Consider the following 17,644-nt stretch of genomic DNA (forward strand, 5'->3'; position numbering starts at 1 on the left):
ATTTTCACCTTCCAGTGGTGATAACTGTCTTTGTCAAGAACTGGGATCTTTACTCCAATATCCTTCTTACTCATCTTTGTTAGATTCCAAGATCTTTAAACTCTTTGTGTGTCAAGAGCTTGCTCTGATACCAATTGTTATTCCTAGAGGACTAACAATGAGATTTACAGAAGGGGGGGTTGAATGTAAATCTCAAAACTTTTTCAAGTTTTGAGAAGTTTATTAAAGCAGTGTGTTCTAGATGAACAAGTGTATGAATTGCTTTGAGCTAATGCAGACAGATATATATTCAAACACAAAATGTAAAGAACACAACAAACTTTAAAAACTTTTCTGGTGGATTTGTTGTTCCACCAGAGATGGTATATTAGAAAATCTGTGTTCAACAATGTTGATCACAGCTGCATCCTAGTACAAACTAGATGAATTTTCTCTCAAGATATTTCTTAACAGCTCTGGAAAAATCTCTCTCTAATTACTAGCTTCTTCTTGGTTTATATATTACCAAGTGTACAAGTGAAAAACAATATAAAATTACAATAGTAAAATAAGTTCTTCACTTGCTTCTTTTCCTGTTCATTCAAGTACTTTGTTGACTATTGCATCTTTGTACTAAAGAAGAACGGCTGCTTTTTCTGTTGATCCTGAAATTCGGCTACCACATCTCAGTTTTCTCTGTCAACCCATGTGCCTCTGTCTGTAGGTACAACTACCACTTATCAACGGCTAATTAGCAGAACATCCGTTGAAGCTTTCATCCGTTGATGACTTCATTCGTTGAAGGATGTTATCCGTTGAAGCTTTCATCCGTTGATGCATTTATCCGTTGATGCTCTCATCCGTTGAAGGATGTTATCCGTTGAAGCTTTAGAGACATCCGTTGAAGCTTAGCTTCTCATCCGTTGAAGGTCTTTAAGTCATCCGTTGATACCACTTCATTTATACAAAATTACAAGGCATGAAATATTTACAATTGGCCTTCCTATCTGCATATCATCTAGTAGTCAACATGACTCATAGTTTCTCTCAACTTCTAAGAATTACATTTTAAATACAGAGACTGAAATATGCTACAATACTAGACTTATTTCTAAGTAAAGCTACACCATCAACGGATAGCCAAAGTGGTCTTATCCGTTGAGGCTACTGACACTAAATTTCTACTTAAGTGTTTTGTTAAACATATCATCAAACTAATGCACATATATTCCTAACAGGAAAGAAAGAAGAACCAAAGCAGACAAAGAGGAAGTTTAGATACAATATCCATGCAAAGAGGGAGATAAATTTTAATGATGATAAGGAAGACTACATGCCTGTCAAATCTACAACTTCAAGTCAACCAGCCATACCTACATTGAAGGAGGCTGAATTTGATATTGATCCTAACACCACCTTTCATGGTGAACCTATGATTCCAAAGGATGAACCTATACATTTGGACAACTTGCCTCTTCCTGATCTGAATCTTCAAATCTTTTCCAAGCAAAGGAAGACAAAAGAAAGAGTAGTCAAAACAGTCAAGCCTGTCAAACTTAAATCCAAGCAAGTGGCCAAATCCAAACCTAATGTCAACAAGGGAGATCAGCTCTACATATGTGACATCAAAGAATTTTCTGACATAAATCTCTATCTGGATGAGCTAGAAGAAGTCAAATCTATTGATGCCTACGAGCACCTTCCAGAGATACTATTCTTCAGGGACAAGGGTGGTAAAGAGATTACATGACCACTTCACAGAATTCTCAATGAAGGTTATTCTACTTTGGTGACCATCTTCTCTATAATCAAGAAAAACTTTGGATTTAATATAGTTGCCAAGAAAATGGTACTAAACAAGATTGAGGAGATAAGGAATAGCTGGAGAGGACCAAATGCACTTCCAAGAGTATTGACAATTCCTTTCACTAGAGATAGGGTGAATTTGAGGCCATACTGGATTATGGAGTTCAAGGATGAAAAATACATTAGAAGATTCCTCAGATTGGAAGACCGACTAAAGATTACAAGCAATGAAACTCTCAAAGAAATGCAAGGAAAGCTGGAGCTAACAAATGAGGATAAATCAGAATTTTTCAGACAACTCCAATATCAGATTGAAGCGAATGATGTGAAGCTGGGAAAGAATTCAAGGCCATCAAGAAAATGATCTAAATTTGCTCAGTCTAGAGAAGCACCTTGAAAATGATCTGTAAGACACTCTACAAATCTTTCTTTGTGAGTTTTTTCAACAAACTACAGCACTTGTAAATTTTAATCTACTTTATCTCATTCTGTATTCATAGAGTATTTTGTTATCATCAAGTTTCTCTTAATTTATGGCTACAATTTCAGTAGACATAAATTGGGGGAGATTGTTAGGAATATGTTGTGTACTTGAAGATAACTTGAACAAAACACTTAGTAGATTTTATTTAAGTGAAATTGTGCCTTTCAACGGATGATCAATTCAACATCCGTTGAAAGAGTAACTTATGTAAAAATAAGATTAGTAGCATATTTCTGCATACTTAAAGTAACTTAGTGCACTGGATGTTGTAGAATGTTTAAGTCATGTTGACTACTAGATTGATTTGCAAGATAGGATGATTAATTGTAAATATTAGATGCATTGTAATCTTGTATAAATGAAATGGAGTCAAATGGAAAGAAGACAGTTTCCACCGATGATTCGAAAAGTTTCAACGGATGATCAACATAAGTCTCAACGGATGATCAACCTGAGTTTCAACGGATGATCAACCAAAGTACCAAAGTTTGAACGAATGATCGGATTCAAAAAAGCAGTTGATAGTGACTTGACATTCACAAGCGTTGATTGTATGCAAATGGAATGTGGCAGCCTAATTCAGGTTTTAGAGAACAAAAGAAGCATTTCTATTTTCATGCTAAACAGAAGATATTCAAAGATGCTGGAAAGAGAAGTGCAACATCATGTAATTAGACTAGAAATAGTTTATCTTATTATCTTGTCCTTTTATCATGTAACTTGGTGATATATAAATCAAGGGTAGCAAGTTGAATAGTATCCAAGTAAGTAAGCAATTACCAGAGAAATAGATAAGACAAAATCTGTAAAGAATTTCTCAGTTTTTGTTGTTCAACTTGTAAGCAGCTGTGTACATTTTGTAACACGGAGTTCTCTACTTTTTATATATATATATATATATATCTGGTGGAAAAGTTCAATTCACCATAAAGTTTTTAAATACCTGTATTTAAATGCTTTGTTTTCAATTTTACTCTAATTCTGTACTATTGGAGAATCAAACACAATTATTTATTTGTATAAGAACCGTTCTAAAAATTCAAAAGAAGCCAGAATTCCATTCAACACCCCTATTGTAATTCTTGTTTAGATTGTTTGGGACTAACAGTATTTGTTGATTCAACTGATAAGTCAAATTTATAACTTATAAACTAACAAGTTAAATGTTGTTAATTTCTCAACTTATTTTAATTTTTTGCTTTTTTATTAATCTAGTTTAAAAATATATATTTTAAAAATGCTAACCTAATTTAGAATCACGAATTAATAGAATTATATTCAAAAATTAAACAAATATGACTTATAAATAAAAAAATTCAAACACTTATATAACTTATAAGTATTCATCTACTTATCACTTTTTAAGTCATTTATTCATTTTAAATCGTAAATTACTTACTTTAAAATTTACGAAACAGACACAATGTCTCGGCAACATTTTTTTTATTTTTTGGATAAAATATTATTAAATATTTTTATAGGAATATACCTCATTGCCTATCTCTTTAATATATAAAGCCTTAAGGATTATTACACATAATATTACATTAATACCCTTTTAAGTCTCCTGTAATAACCAACCTAAAGACAGCCTTATCTCATATCAAAAGTTTACCCCTCTCTATCATAGACTGCCCTTTACAAAATACAAGATTTGTACTCCCGGTTCTCTTTCCATAATTCTACCATTTCCTGGTTGCTTTGTCTTGGTGTAAACAAATACCCGATAGATATATTGTTTCTTCAGGTCATTGTATCATTTCTATCTTCTATTTGTTTTTACATCTCTGCATCTTCCGTCTAATCAAAAATTTAAATTTGAATTCAATATCATCAATACTCCGTTGCTTTTACTTTATACCCATCTTTAGAACCCTTCATCTACATAGTTGAAGGTTTTGCGGCTGATTTCCTCAAGTATGAGTTATCCCCTTTTATTTTGTTGTTTTAATTTAATATCAGGATCTGCTGATATTATTCCTCCTATTTAACTATCCTGAGGGGTTCTATCATATTCTGTAGTAGTCTGCAAGATACGCGTTCGTTATTTTTCAGTTTAACCATATCCCCTCCCCCATATATGATTTAATTGTAATTGAATATAGATTATTTTAAATTAAGTACAGAGTTGTTTCCTTTATTAGTTTTAGGATTAGGATTCAATCAGTGGTTATATGAGTAGTTATAATCTATTATTGTCGGATTTTGATTGTTTATCGAATTGAGATTATTCTCTCTTTTTAGGGATGCGGTCAACTCACATTCCTCTCTTTTGCGGTTGAGAAATTAATGGTTAGTTAGTACTTCTTTTACGGTTGGATCATCTTAGGGTTATTGGGTATTTGCCGTTAATCATCATATCAATCTTTTAATTATGTTTATTTCATTACCCTTCTTTCCCATTATTGTCCCGCATCACACCACACGTTCTTTTGGTTTTCTCGCATTATAATTGATTGTATTATTGAATATCATCAATTTTATCTGAGAAGTATACATCGGAGTTTATAAAGTCATTGTAACTGTGTAATCTATCTGAAGGACAAAATATTTTTGGATATATAACTTAGAGCTCCAACATGTTCTTCCTTCCATTTGGCCTTCTCACAATTTGTGTTCTTTGTAATTGTTTTATATATAGATATAATCGATGGCATGTTTTAAAGTATGAAAAATTTCCTTTATTTGATTGTGTTAAAATATAATATAAAGATACAGTTTCAGTTTTCTTTAAAATTCGTGGACTATGAGGGGTGGGCAGGCAGATAATTTTTTTTAAAAAAATTATGGTCACCTCCACAGATAATAGAGTATGATTGTACGTCTATACCTTTTTTTAGGAAGCTTATTTTTTGGTGTATTAAATTTGACTAAGATTTACTTACAGTTAAATTTTTCTGAAATGTTTGAGAAATAGTTTCTCAGGTAACTAACTTTCATCTTTCTTGACCATTTCTCTTTAAAACCTTAACTGACAAGCAAAGCCAAATTTCTATATAATGGACATTGATGAAGAAGAAGATATATCTCAACTGCCCGTTCTTAAAGTCAGCGAGTTAAGAAAACTGAATGAAATATATATTCAGGTAATATTATGATGTAAGATTATTTTTTTGACTTTGGACACGAGTTGAGGTTCGAACTATAAATTTTTTGAACAGAAAAAGGTTGCATGTGAAGTGATTGTGAAGAAGTTTGATAAGAAGAAGAACTGGAACAGTCCCTTCTGCCTAAAATGTCAGAAGGATTTGAATAAGGTTGATGGAGTTTTTAATTGCTGTGGAAAAACTATACCAAACCCGAATATAATTAATTTTGACGCAATGTACACATGTTCAGTTTATATGGCTTATGCAGTGATCAAATGGGAACAATTCCAATTGTCTGGCCAGATGATGAAATTACTTGCATCACGGGTAAAATCGTTATGATGTTGATACAGAACATGTGCCGGTAAAAATATTGCATGTTGAACTTTGTTATGTCTTGGGTTGTACAATTTCAAAATTCTGAATGTCCTACAACCTCATCATTCAATATCCTTTAATTCTTTCTGGCATGGCGCAGGCTGAGGGCAGTAAGCAGATACCCCATATTCTTAAAATGTTAGAGAAAAAGAAATACAAAATTACAATACTTCTTACGGAACAAAATCTGAAGGAAGGTTCAAAAGTTTATAATGCAACTAATATCTCAGAAGCTTTCGAAGTATCTGACACCAGCTCCCCTAACCTAAAATAGGTTGTCCACGTGCAACAGACAGAGATGCCAAATGTAAGTACACAATTATATTCCCCTCTACCTTACTAATTATTTTTTAAAATAACTTCTATAGTTAACACTTTAATCAGTAATCAGATGATGACCACTTGAAATTGAATCAATTCAGCCCTCTAACTGAAAAATCCATAAATCGTAGCATATCAAGATTACAGGTAGAACATTTGGAAAACAATGTTGAATAGGTGGACAAACAACGAACGCTTAAGAACATTAAGACTGAAAAAGTAAGTTGCACAGCCAAACATGTACTCCAACTGGCTACTACTACTAAACTCCAAGCTAGAGAAGTACTGCTACTGCTAAACTCAAGGCACAAGAAAGTGTTTCGCAGAGATTTCCAATGTCAAGGAATCTTTCTGATGCTTTACTACATGTACAAAAAGGAATAAATGACTGAAATGTTAAGGTAAAGATCATTCTAGAATGGAGAGGTGTTACCCAAACTGGGACTGTTTTTAAAAATTACAATCTAAAGTAAACTTTTATTTCCAAACTCTCATATAGCCAGCTATAATATACAAACTAAATATATACTTTCACTAATAGAATTGCGGGATAAATGCTTTGGTACCAACTGCTTTAGCGGAGAAGATGTCTAGATTGATAGGGGAGGGGAAAATCTATATGATAAAGAATTTTCAAGTCAAAGACTACACAGAATGAAGATAAATTCAGGCCAGTTCAAATGGATAGACAAATAATCATCACTACTGATGTAAAGGTGAAAGAATTGGTTGAAAGTGTATTTTCATCCCATAAATAGCTTTGATTTATTTGCATACGGATATTAAGGGATGAATTTATTGGAGAAGAGGTCATTTGCAAGGCAACAATAAAATTAGTACGGCAGACCACCAATTGGAAAAGACACATTTGCACGTCATGCTACTCACAAACAGTTCTAAAGCAGGATAACTTCAACTGTGATTTTTGTAAAAGATATGTCACTGAACCTCTGAAAATGTGTATTATGAATAAATGTTTTATATTTTACTTTGGACGTCATACTAAAGCAATATATGTACAGGTTTCATGTTTCCACTCTTGCTCAAGAGGAAATAGGTGGGCTTGAGATTGTTTTGACAGATTGGGAAGTCCACATCTTACTATAACAAAATGTTGAAGATGTGGAACATCAGGTAATTCTACTACTACCTTTACCTTATCTCTTTAATTTATAAAGCCTGAAGGATTTTGATACGTAATTTTACGGAAACACCCTCCCAATTTATCACGTAATAACAAAAAAACCACGGTCTTCTCCATCTAATTTTAGTGTGTTTGTTGTATCCACTTCATGCCCCTAACAAAATACAAGACATGTAGTACCGGTTGTACCAGTTAGCTTCCTTCAATTATACGTACTGTCGATAGTTTTGGTTAGGTGTGCCAGTGGAACAAAATTTTAAGCCTTCATATTCCCTTCTTATGTACCGTTTGTCCCGGTTATTACTACAACTATACCAAAACTTCTCTTCTCTCCCCGACACAGTAACCGAAGTGTCTATAGTCGGATGTGATGTTGGATCAGATATGAATTTAAATTTCAAATTTAAAATTGAATTGTTTTTAATCCCCATTCCCCCTTTCAAGTGTTCATCTACCCAATTAACTTCATACGGCGATTTTTTTAGGTATATGATTAAATCTCTTTAAGGCTTAATAGAGTATGATTAATAATAGAGTTGAGGTATGATTTTTGATCTAGATTAAAGATAAGAGTGATGTTTACGTTTTTTTTGTACCGTTCCCCGTCATGTTTGAGATTTTTGGGTTGATTATATATCTTGAAATTTTTACACTATATTGTTATTTGAAACTGTATGTGTACTTTGTATGCAATGTGTTTGATTAAAGTTCCGAAATTTTTCTTCATTAGTAGGAGATATTTAAACTCTAATTCATTCTTCTAAATTACAGGTTGTGTGGATAGTTTCTGGGCAAAATGAGGTATGATGATACATTAATATTGTTGTTTGTAATTGCTTTATATTTTTGTTCGTGTTTGAAGATGAAAGTAAGTATTTTGCATTACAAATATTTGATGAAATTTCTAACAGAGTTTTCAAATTAATTTGCAGGTTTTGATTTCACAATTTGCTCACCGTCGTCTTCTTCGTCTTCATGTCCGATTGACGGGTATAATTTTATCCCTCCTTAGTTATGTTTTCAATTATATTTTGTCGTCCTCATTAATTTGATATATGGAAGTTTTGTATATAGATTTAATTTCAGTCTATGTTAATAAAAGTTTATTGTGTACTTATGCTACTCTTTTCTCTATCCACAGGATTATACTGCATTTTTACTACAACTTATGCATTATTTGATCACCTGCTTATTTTGGTACCTTCGGTTCATGTAAGTAATTAGAGAACAAACAATTACTAACCATTTTACAGAACACCATATGTCTGTGATATGCACATGCCAAAGTAATTGGATAAAAGCCCTAAATGACATATTTGGGAGATAAAATGCGCAAAATTTCCCAGCCCATAATTATGGCCCAAAATAGCACTCGATAACTTATGTTGATTACACTATTCATGTACTTAATACATAACCAAAAAAGTTCATGTTATGTGGAAGTGCTAAACCGCTATATTCTCCTGTTGCCAAATAAGGGGTTGTTTCAGCAATAGTCCAATTTTTGTGGCACTGATTTTAAAGCTCCACCAGTTTGGTGGTATTAAAAAGTATGCAAATTTTGATATCTTCGAATTTTTCTGAACTAAATATTCTAATTGTTCTTGCTATATATATAGGTCGGAAACGAAATTCTGTTGGTTCAATTTCGCCTCTTGCACATAAGAATGGTAATACTCTCTTTTTAATTTATCAATCATTCTTGCTCTATTAATTTTAATATAATTTATTACTGGTGTACCAAGTTGGCGACCTGTCAACTTGGATAAGGCAAATTCTAAATTGGCTGCTGGGAGTTCAAATCCCTCAGATTTTGTTACACATAATATGAATCCTAATATAGCAAACCAGCGGCGCCCATCTCAGTTGATATTCAATAGCTTAAACTTTAAAGGTCAAAACTATCATATTGAACTGCCTATTTGCTGACTAAAACTTATATCTCAATTTCCATATTCTTATTTAATAGAAGACTCTTACTGTAGATGCTAACTTCCTTAATGGAAGGCACAAAATCCCGCGACACCATTCCAACGGAGGTTGAACTGTTAGAAAATTAGGATTTTAGAGCTTAATTTAATTATGTTCTTGATGTTAATCCTAAAATCTAATGATTGGAAATTGTTCAATAATATTTGAACTTAAATTTTCATGTATGGTTTTAAGAATTTTCTTAATGAAATTCATATGAAATTAGAGATGAAAGTAGCTTGGAAAAGCTTGGAAAATTTGAGAATGTTTGTCCCACATTGAAATAAATAAAGGGGGTTGTGTGCTTTATATGGTATTACCCACATGAGTAGTATACAACTACTAAGGTGTGTGATGGTCCATTGTGTTGTTGTGTGCTTCACGCGCACACACACACACACGCGCGCCCCGCCCCGCCCCGGACCGGACCGGACCGGACCGGACCGGGTCGGGTCGAAGGGCGATTTGGGCGATTTGGGCGAATGTCTCGGCGACGCGAGGCGACCTGGGCGAGGATTTTATTTATTTGAGAATTATTTTAATTCGAATTTATTTATCGGTGATTGGATTATTGGGCTGGGTTCTGAAATAGGCTAAGTAGTCTAAATATATTGAACCTGCAAATAATCTGATCTGTAACAAGTTCTGATATAAGAATCAGAACTTAAGAACTGATGAATAAAATCAGAACTTAACAAGTTCTGATATCAGAATCAGAACTTAAGTACTGATGAGTCGAATCAGAACTTAAGTACTGATGAGTCGAATCAGAACTTAACTTAAGTTCTGATAATAATGTGGGTGTTAATGTGAAAAGCTGTTACAAATAATTTAAATTCAAAAGCTGTTCAGTTTTGATTTTTTCATTTATGAATTCAAAATCTGATCAGTTTTGATTTTTTCATTAATGGAGCAGTTTAATTCAGACATTAAGTGTGTGGACAGTTTCATTTTTCCTCTCCTATAAATAGAGGCTAAACTGAATGAATACAACACACTACATTCTCATCTCTTCTCTTCAACCTCTCTGCATTTCTCTCCCACAAGAACTGAAGTGCTGATATTTTCCGGCGACTGAGGTGCTGGTCGAAGTGGAGGTTTTGTTGCTGCTGTTAACATAAACTCCGAGCTGTTTTATCCTGGTGGAGATATTGCGCACATCCCAAACGCAGCAGGTAGGGGGCAATAATCTCTTCAAGAGCAGCCAGGACTTCAAGCAAGGCCTGGTGACTCAGCTGTAATCATTTTCTTGGCATTTTATATCTGTAAACCTTTATTTCAGTCACTGTTGAAAGCTATGGTTTGGGGTACATCTTTCTTTCTCTCTTCGTTATTTCAGTTACTGATTTTGTTTACCTGCATGTTTTGTTTTGTTAACTGTGGTCTTGGCCTAAACTTGTTAAATTCTTTATATACTTGCCTCTATGTTGCTATACTTGTTAGTGAGTATTCTCAACATTCTTGAAGAGATTATTGGTTATATAGAATTTAGCATAATGGTTAACGAAAGTGAGGTTATCGTTGGTGGTGGTAGCAGTTCGGGTGTAACTGTTGGGGCCATTGATTGGACCACCTATAGTTTCCCACAGGCTGTTGAACTAACCGGTTTACCGGAGAAATTCAACGGTGGCATTGGCTTTTCTCGCTGGCAGAAAAGGATGAAGTTGTGGTTGACTATAAAGGGTCTGTGGCCGGTTGTGGAATATGAGAAACCAGTAGTGGATCAAGAGAAGGCTGCCACAGTTAAGGCTTTTGCGAAGTGGGCTGAGAAGGATGGAGTGGCTAGAGCGGCCATTCTGGCGGCACTAACAAACACTTTGTTTGATGTCTATTCTTCTGATGCCTACTCTGCAAAACTCTTATGGGAAAAGCTGGACCAGACACATAATACTGACTCACAAGGTCTAGAAAAGTATTCTGTGGCAAGGTTCCTCGAGTTCAAGCTGGTGGACAATAAGTCCATGACTGAGCAGGTGCATGAGTTCAAGATGATAGTGCATGCTTTGAAGGAGTCTGGAATGAATCTCCCGGAGAAGTTCAAGGTGATGAGTGTGATTGAAAAACTCCCGAAGTCTTGGGAAGAGTTCTCTCTCTCCCTGAAAAGACAGAAAGGAGAGATCACCTGGACCAACCTTATGCTGGATATCTCGGTGCAAGAACAACACAAGTCCAAACAGGGACATGTGATGCCAACTGAACACGGTACCTCGAAGGTAAACATAGCAACTGTAGGACAAAAGAGGAAGGCTTTTGCTAAGAAAGCTAATAGTAATAAACCTAAGAGTGACAAGGACAAGGCCAAGAAACCCAAGGCAAACAAACCATGCTGGTCTTGTGGGCAGGTTGGGCACTGGAGTAAGGACTGCCCTACGAAGAAAGCGAAGAAAACCGAGGTAGCACAAGCAAATGTTGTGCTTGGAACCGCAAGTGGGCCTGTAGTGAACATGGTTGTTGGTGAGGCTATGGCTTCTGAAACCAACGTTGACCGGTATGTATCCTACAACCCTGTGATATTTTCTACCTATCTGTCAAATGAATGGTTGATAGATACTGGAGCTAATGTACATATTTGTGCTGATATTAGTTTATTTATATCTTATCAACAGAGTCATAGCTTGACTGTGAAGATGGGGAATGCTAGTGATGCTCAAGTACATGGAGTTGGAAACGTGGATCTGAAGTTCCCTTCAGGACGTATTCTATCTCTGACGAGAGTGCATCATGTTCCCAACATGCGTAGAAATATAATAAGTGGAAGCTGTTTAGTTTCTAGTGGTTTTGAAATTTCGTTCAAGTGTAATAAAGTAGTTCTTATTCACACTGGTACATTCTTTGGCAAGGGTTACTTGTCAAATGGTTTATTTGTTATTAATGCGGATCCCGTTTTGGGAAATTTGATTAATAATGTTATTCCTACTGTTAATTGTATTGAATCCTCAAATATATGGCATGCTAGACTAGGTCATTTAAACTTTGGTGCTCTTAAGAACATGATGAACTTAGAGTTGATTCCAAAATATACCATAGAAAAGAATTCTAAATGTCAAGTATGTGTGTCTGCTAAACAGATAAGGAAACCTTTTCATAACGTTGTTAGGGATTCAGACTTGTTAGATTTAGTACACACTGATATTTGTGAATTTTGTGGTGTGTTGACCAAGGACCAGTTTAGATACTTCATTACTTTTATAGATGATAGTAGTAGATACTGTTATGTTTATTTACTTAGACATAAGGATGAAGCACTTAGTAAATTCATTATATATAAAACTGAAGTAGAAAAACAAACTAGTAAGTTACTTAAAAGGTTGAGATCTGATAGAGGTGGTGAGTATACGAGTAATGCTTTTAATGAATTTTGTGCAAACAATGGTATAGTTCATGAAGTTACTCCACCATACACACCTGAGTCTAATGGGGTTGCTGAGCGAAAGAACAGAACATTTAAAGATATGATTAATAGTATGCTTATTAACTCTGGGTTGCCTAAATACATGTGGGGAGAGGCTCTAAATACGGCTTGCCATATTTTGAATAGAGTCCCTCTGAAACACATGGATAAAACACCCTTGGAGTTATGGAAAGGCAGGATGACTAGTCTTAAGTATCTTCGTGTGTGGGGGTGCCTTGCTAAGGTGCTTGTTCCTGAACACAAGAGAAAGAAACTAGGTCCAAAGACTGTTGACTATATCTTTCTGGGCTATCTTGAAACCACTACAGCTATGAGATTTTTAGTGTTAAAATCTGACATAGATGGTATAGTGGCAAACACGATAGTTGAATTTCGAGATGCGACATTCTTTGAGAATGTCTACCCTATGAAGACTGGAATACCTGAAACGACTTCTGAGGAAGATCCTACTCACACATCAAGTTCTATTCCTGATCATGTAGAAAAGATGACAAATATGGGGGCGGAACCTAGTAGTAGCTCTATTCCTAAGGAATTAGAGGAACCAAGGAGAAGTAAGCGTGCAAAAGTAGTCAAGGATTTTGGAGGTGATTTCATCACTTACAATATCGAGGACGAACCTTTAACTTTCCGGCAAGCTATGGATTCTTCTGAGTCAAGGCACTGGAAGGGCGCTGTCAAGAGTGAAATTGACTCTATTGTTTCCAATGGAACATGGGAGTTGGTTGATCTCCCTCATGGGTGTTCTACTATTGGGTGCAAATGGGTCTTTAAAAGGAAGTTGAACCCTGACGGCTCAATAGATAAGTACAAAGCTAGACTGGTAGCTAAGGGTTTTAAGCAAAAAGAAGGAATTGATTATTTTGATACATACTCACCGGTTGCAAGAATGGTAACAATCTGAATGCTTATAGCATTGGCTTCAGTCCATGGTCTTATCATTCATCAGATGGATGTAAAGACGGCTTTTCTTCATGGTGAACTTGAGGAAGAGATTTATATGGATCAGCCTGATGGATTTGTTGCATCAGGCAATGAAAGGAAAGTATGTAAGTTGATCAAGTCCATCTATGGCTTGAAACAAGCTCCCAGAGATTGGCATAAAAAGTTTGATGAAACTATATTGCCTTTCAGTTATAAGATTAATGAAAGTGATAAGTGTGTCTACACTAAAGTTAAAGGTAATGAGTGTGTTATCTTGTGCCTATATGTGGATGATATTTTATTGTTTGGAACCAATATTGAGATTATTAACGAGACTAAAGAATTCTTGAAAAGGCATTTTGAAATGAAGGATATGGGTGAGGCAAGTGTGATTCTTGGAATCAAATTGATTCAGTCCACTGAAGGAATAACCTTGACTCAATCTCATTATATAGAGAAATCTATACTTGAGAAATATGGTTATTCACAGTGTAGAATCGCTAGTACACCTTATGATTCGAAAGTTGCCCTTGTCAAGAATACTTCAGGAGTGTCTGTGTCTCAGTTAAGGTATTCTCAGATTATTGGGAGCTTGCAGTATCTTGCTAACTGTACTAGACCAGATATTTCATATTCTGTGTCTAAATTGGCGAGATATACAAGCTGTCCAAACAGAACTCATTGGGATGCTCTTGATAGAGTACTTAGATATCTAAAAGGCACAATGTACCTTAGTTTACACTACAGGAGATTTCCTGGTGTGCTTGAAGGGTACAGTGATGCAAGTTGGATAGCTAAGAAGTCTGGTTCCAATGGAGTGACTGGATACGTGTTCACCTTGGCTGGTGGAGCAATATCCTGGAAGTCAAGCAGACAGACTATTGTTACTCGGTCTACTTTTGAGGCTGAGTTGTGTGCACTTGATGCCACAGGGACGGAGGCTGAATGGTTACACGGACTTATGTCTGCAATACCTGTAGTAAGCAGACCGCTCCCTGCTATTGCTATTCACTGTGATAGTCGAACAACTATCGACAAGATTAGCAGTAAAAAGCATAATGCTAAAACTAAGAGACACATCCAAGTTAGACTCAAGTCTATAAGGGGTTTAGTGACTGATAGGATCATAGCTATAGAGTTCATAGGAACTCAGAATAATATAGTTGATCCTCTTACTAAAGGACTGGAACCTGCAGTGGTCCTTAAGTCAAGGTTGGGGATGGGATTGTCAACCCATCATAATTCATCAACAGTGGGAACCCAATACACATGAGAGGAGATCCCTCGAAGTGTATTCAATGGGTAATAACAAGCTGTAAGGATGAGTTGGTAGTACCTTTGCAACATAGATGATACTATAGTATCTGAGTTTATCCCCTGTAAACCTAGAAGGTACTGACACTGCCAGAAAAGCAAGAGTGTTAAAACTCTGAATGGGATCAAGTCATTTGACGAGATAGAGGCAGTATATCTCTGGAGATGCCCAGCTAAGCGAATGTAATTGTGTGGTCGCAATTAGAGGATAGGGTTAATCCTTGAAGCATTCGACGAACAGGATCGAGACATGACCATTAATGTCTCAAAGCCGTAGATTGGCACCATAACCTTTGACTTGTCGTCGTCTATGGAATATGGTTATACTAAACGGATTAAGATTCAAGGTGAAACATTCCATCTGAGTCCGATAGCCATTGAAGTAGAGGAATTAGGAGGGTTCAAACCCGGAAGGGTACCGACTCTGAAAAACAAGTCATGATGGGAAATTGATCACATTTCTGTATGGATTTGTGGGGGATTGTTAGAAAATTAGGATTTTAGAGCTTAATTTAATTATGTTCTTGATGTTAATCCTAAAATCTAATGATTGAAAATTGTTCAATGATATTTGAACTTAAATTTTCATGTATGGTTTTAAGAATTTTCTTAATGAAATCCATATGAAATTAGAGATGAAAGTAGCTTGGAAAAGCTTGGAAAATTTGAGAATGTTTGTCCCACATTGAAATAAATAAAGGGGGTTGTGTGCTTTATATGGTATTACCCACATGAGTAGTATACAACTACTAAGGTGTGTGATGGTCCATTGTGTTGTTGTGTGCTTCACGCGCACACACACACACACACGCGCGCCCCGCACTGCACCGCACCGGACCGGACCGGGTCGGGTCGGGTCGAAGGGCGATTTGGGCGAATGTCTCGGCGTCTCGCGTACGCGAGGCGACCTGGGCGAGGATTTTATTTATTTGAGAATTATTTTAATTCGAATTTATTTATCGGTGATTGGATTATTGGGCTGAGTTCTGAAATAGGCTAAGTAGTCTAAATATATTGAACCTTCAAATAATCTGATCTGTAACAAGTTCTGATATAAGAATCAGAACTTAAGAACTGATGAATAAAATCAGAACTTAACAAGTTCTGATATCAGAATCAGAACTTAAGTACTGATGAGTCGAATCAGAACTTAAGTACTGATGAGTCGAATCAGAACTTAAGTACTGATGAGTCGAATCAGAACTTAACTTAAGTTCTGATAATAATGTGGGTGTTAATGTGAAAAGCTGTTACAAATAATTTAAATTCAAAAGCTGTTCAGTTTTGATTTTTTCATTTATGAATTCAAAATCTGATCAGTTTTGATTTTTTCATTAATGGAGCAGTTTAATTCAGACATTAAGTGTGTGGACAGTTTCATTTTTCCTCTCCTATAAATAGAGGCTAAACTGAATGAATACAACACACTACATTCTCATCTCTTCTCTTCAACCTCTCTGCATTTCTCTCCCACAAGAACTGAAGTGCTGATATTTTCCAGCGACTGAGGTGCTGGTCGAAGTGGAGGTTTTGTTGCTGCTGTTAACATAAACTCCGAGTTGTTTTATCCTGGTGGAGATATTGCGCACATCCCAAACGCAGCAGGTAGGGGGCAATAATCTCTTCAAGAGCAGCCAGGACTTCAAGCAAGGCCTGGTGACTCAGCTGTAATCATTTTCTTGGCGTTTTGTATCTGTAAACCTTTATTTCAGTCACTGTTGAAAGCTATGGTTTGGGGTACATCTTTCTTTCTCTCTTCGTTATTTCAGTTACTGATTTTGTTTACTTGCATGTTTTGTTTTGTTAACTGTGGTCTTGGCCTAAACTTGTTAAATTCTTTATACACTTGCCTCTATGTTGCTATACTTGTTAGTGAGTTTTCTCAACATGAACAATGTTAACTTATCAGGTTATTACAATCCTTCTCTTATATTTAAATTGACATTTTCTTAATCGTGATAATGCCACCATATATAAAGATATCAATTGTAGCTTATATGTCAGGGGTTACTTATCAAAGTCCAATTTCACAGATTGTCCGGGGAAGTTAAACAAATCAAAACCCTCAAATACCTTTCCAATTGCCAGCTTCAAGGATATCTCCTACCAAGACTAATCAAACCAATGCTCAGTGTATGCATATCATGTGTTCGATTGTAGTTCTGAAAGAATTTTACAACTATTTTTTAGTGCTTAACCAACTATCAATATGTTTGTGGACTATGGTGATATCCCGATGTTAATTTAGAGTTATTTGTTTATAAATTGTATATATATGTTAATTTAGATAACAAAGATGTTTTGGCTATGTAATAATTGTTATTGTTAGTTTCCATTTGATTTTGATATTTATCTGAATTCCATACTGGTGTTACTTGGTGTGATATAATGATTTTGTAATGTGATTATATTACAAATATTTAATTATTCCAGGCTAAATATTTTTGTTAATAGTATGCGTTTATACAAAAAAATTACAAAGTTAAAAAGACACAACTTTAACGGTTACAAAATTACTATCTTCACCCACTTGCACAAGACAAACATATGTTTGCAAATCCAACTAATAAGTAACAAGTAGCACTTTTCACAATTACTTCCGGACAACACATTCATTTTTCTCGACAACATATTTATTTAACTGCTTTATTGATAAACACACATTATAAAAATAGGAAAATTATCCACAACCAATTTGACTGGGATACACCAGCCGCAATATTACATTACGGGCTCATGTATGTATATGTACCTTTGTAATTGTTGACATGTCTTAGCAGTTAGCAATGTAGAGAATTAATTTATTCGTTAATTTAAATATT

At 35.2% G+C, this 17,644-nt stretch overlaps 1 long non-coding RNA gene across 5 annotated transcripts; it reads left to right on the forward strand.

The window, feature by feature from the left end:
• Positions 1-4,875: 4,875 nt before the first annotated feature.
• LOC141661983 (uncharacterized) lies at positions 4,876-17,019 on the forward strand. 5 transcript variants are annotated; one of them, XR_012550190.1, is made up of 9 exons: positions 4,876-5,526; positions 5,627-5,722; positions 5,837-6,043; positions 7,080-7,191; positions 7,973-8,002; positions 8,134-8,191; positions 8,343-8,413; positions 8,821-8,871; positions 16,856-17,019. It is a non-coding gene; the product is annotated as an uncharacterized LOC141661983 (long non-coding RNA). The 5 variants fall into 5 exon arrangements; XR_012550187.1 differs by having other exon boundaries at positions 4,876-5,355; positions 5,431-5,722; XR_012550189.1 differs by having other exon boundaries at positions 4,876-5,355; positions 5,431-5,526; positions 5,627-6,043.
• Positions 17,020-17,644: the final 625 nt, after the last annotated feature.

The sequence above is a fragment of the Apium graveolens genome, chromosome 5, assembly GCF_009905375.1.
Source record: "Apium graveolens cultivar Ventura chromosome 5, ASM990537v1, whole genome shotgun sequence".
In the NCBI taxonomy this organism is placed as follows: domain Eukaryota; kingdom Viridiplantae; phylum Streptophyta; class Magnoliopsida; order Apiales; family Apiaceae; genus Apium; species Apium graveolens.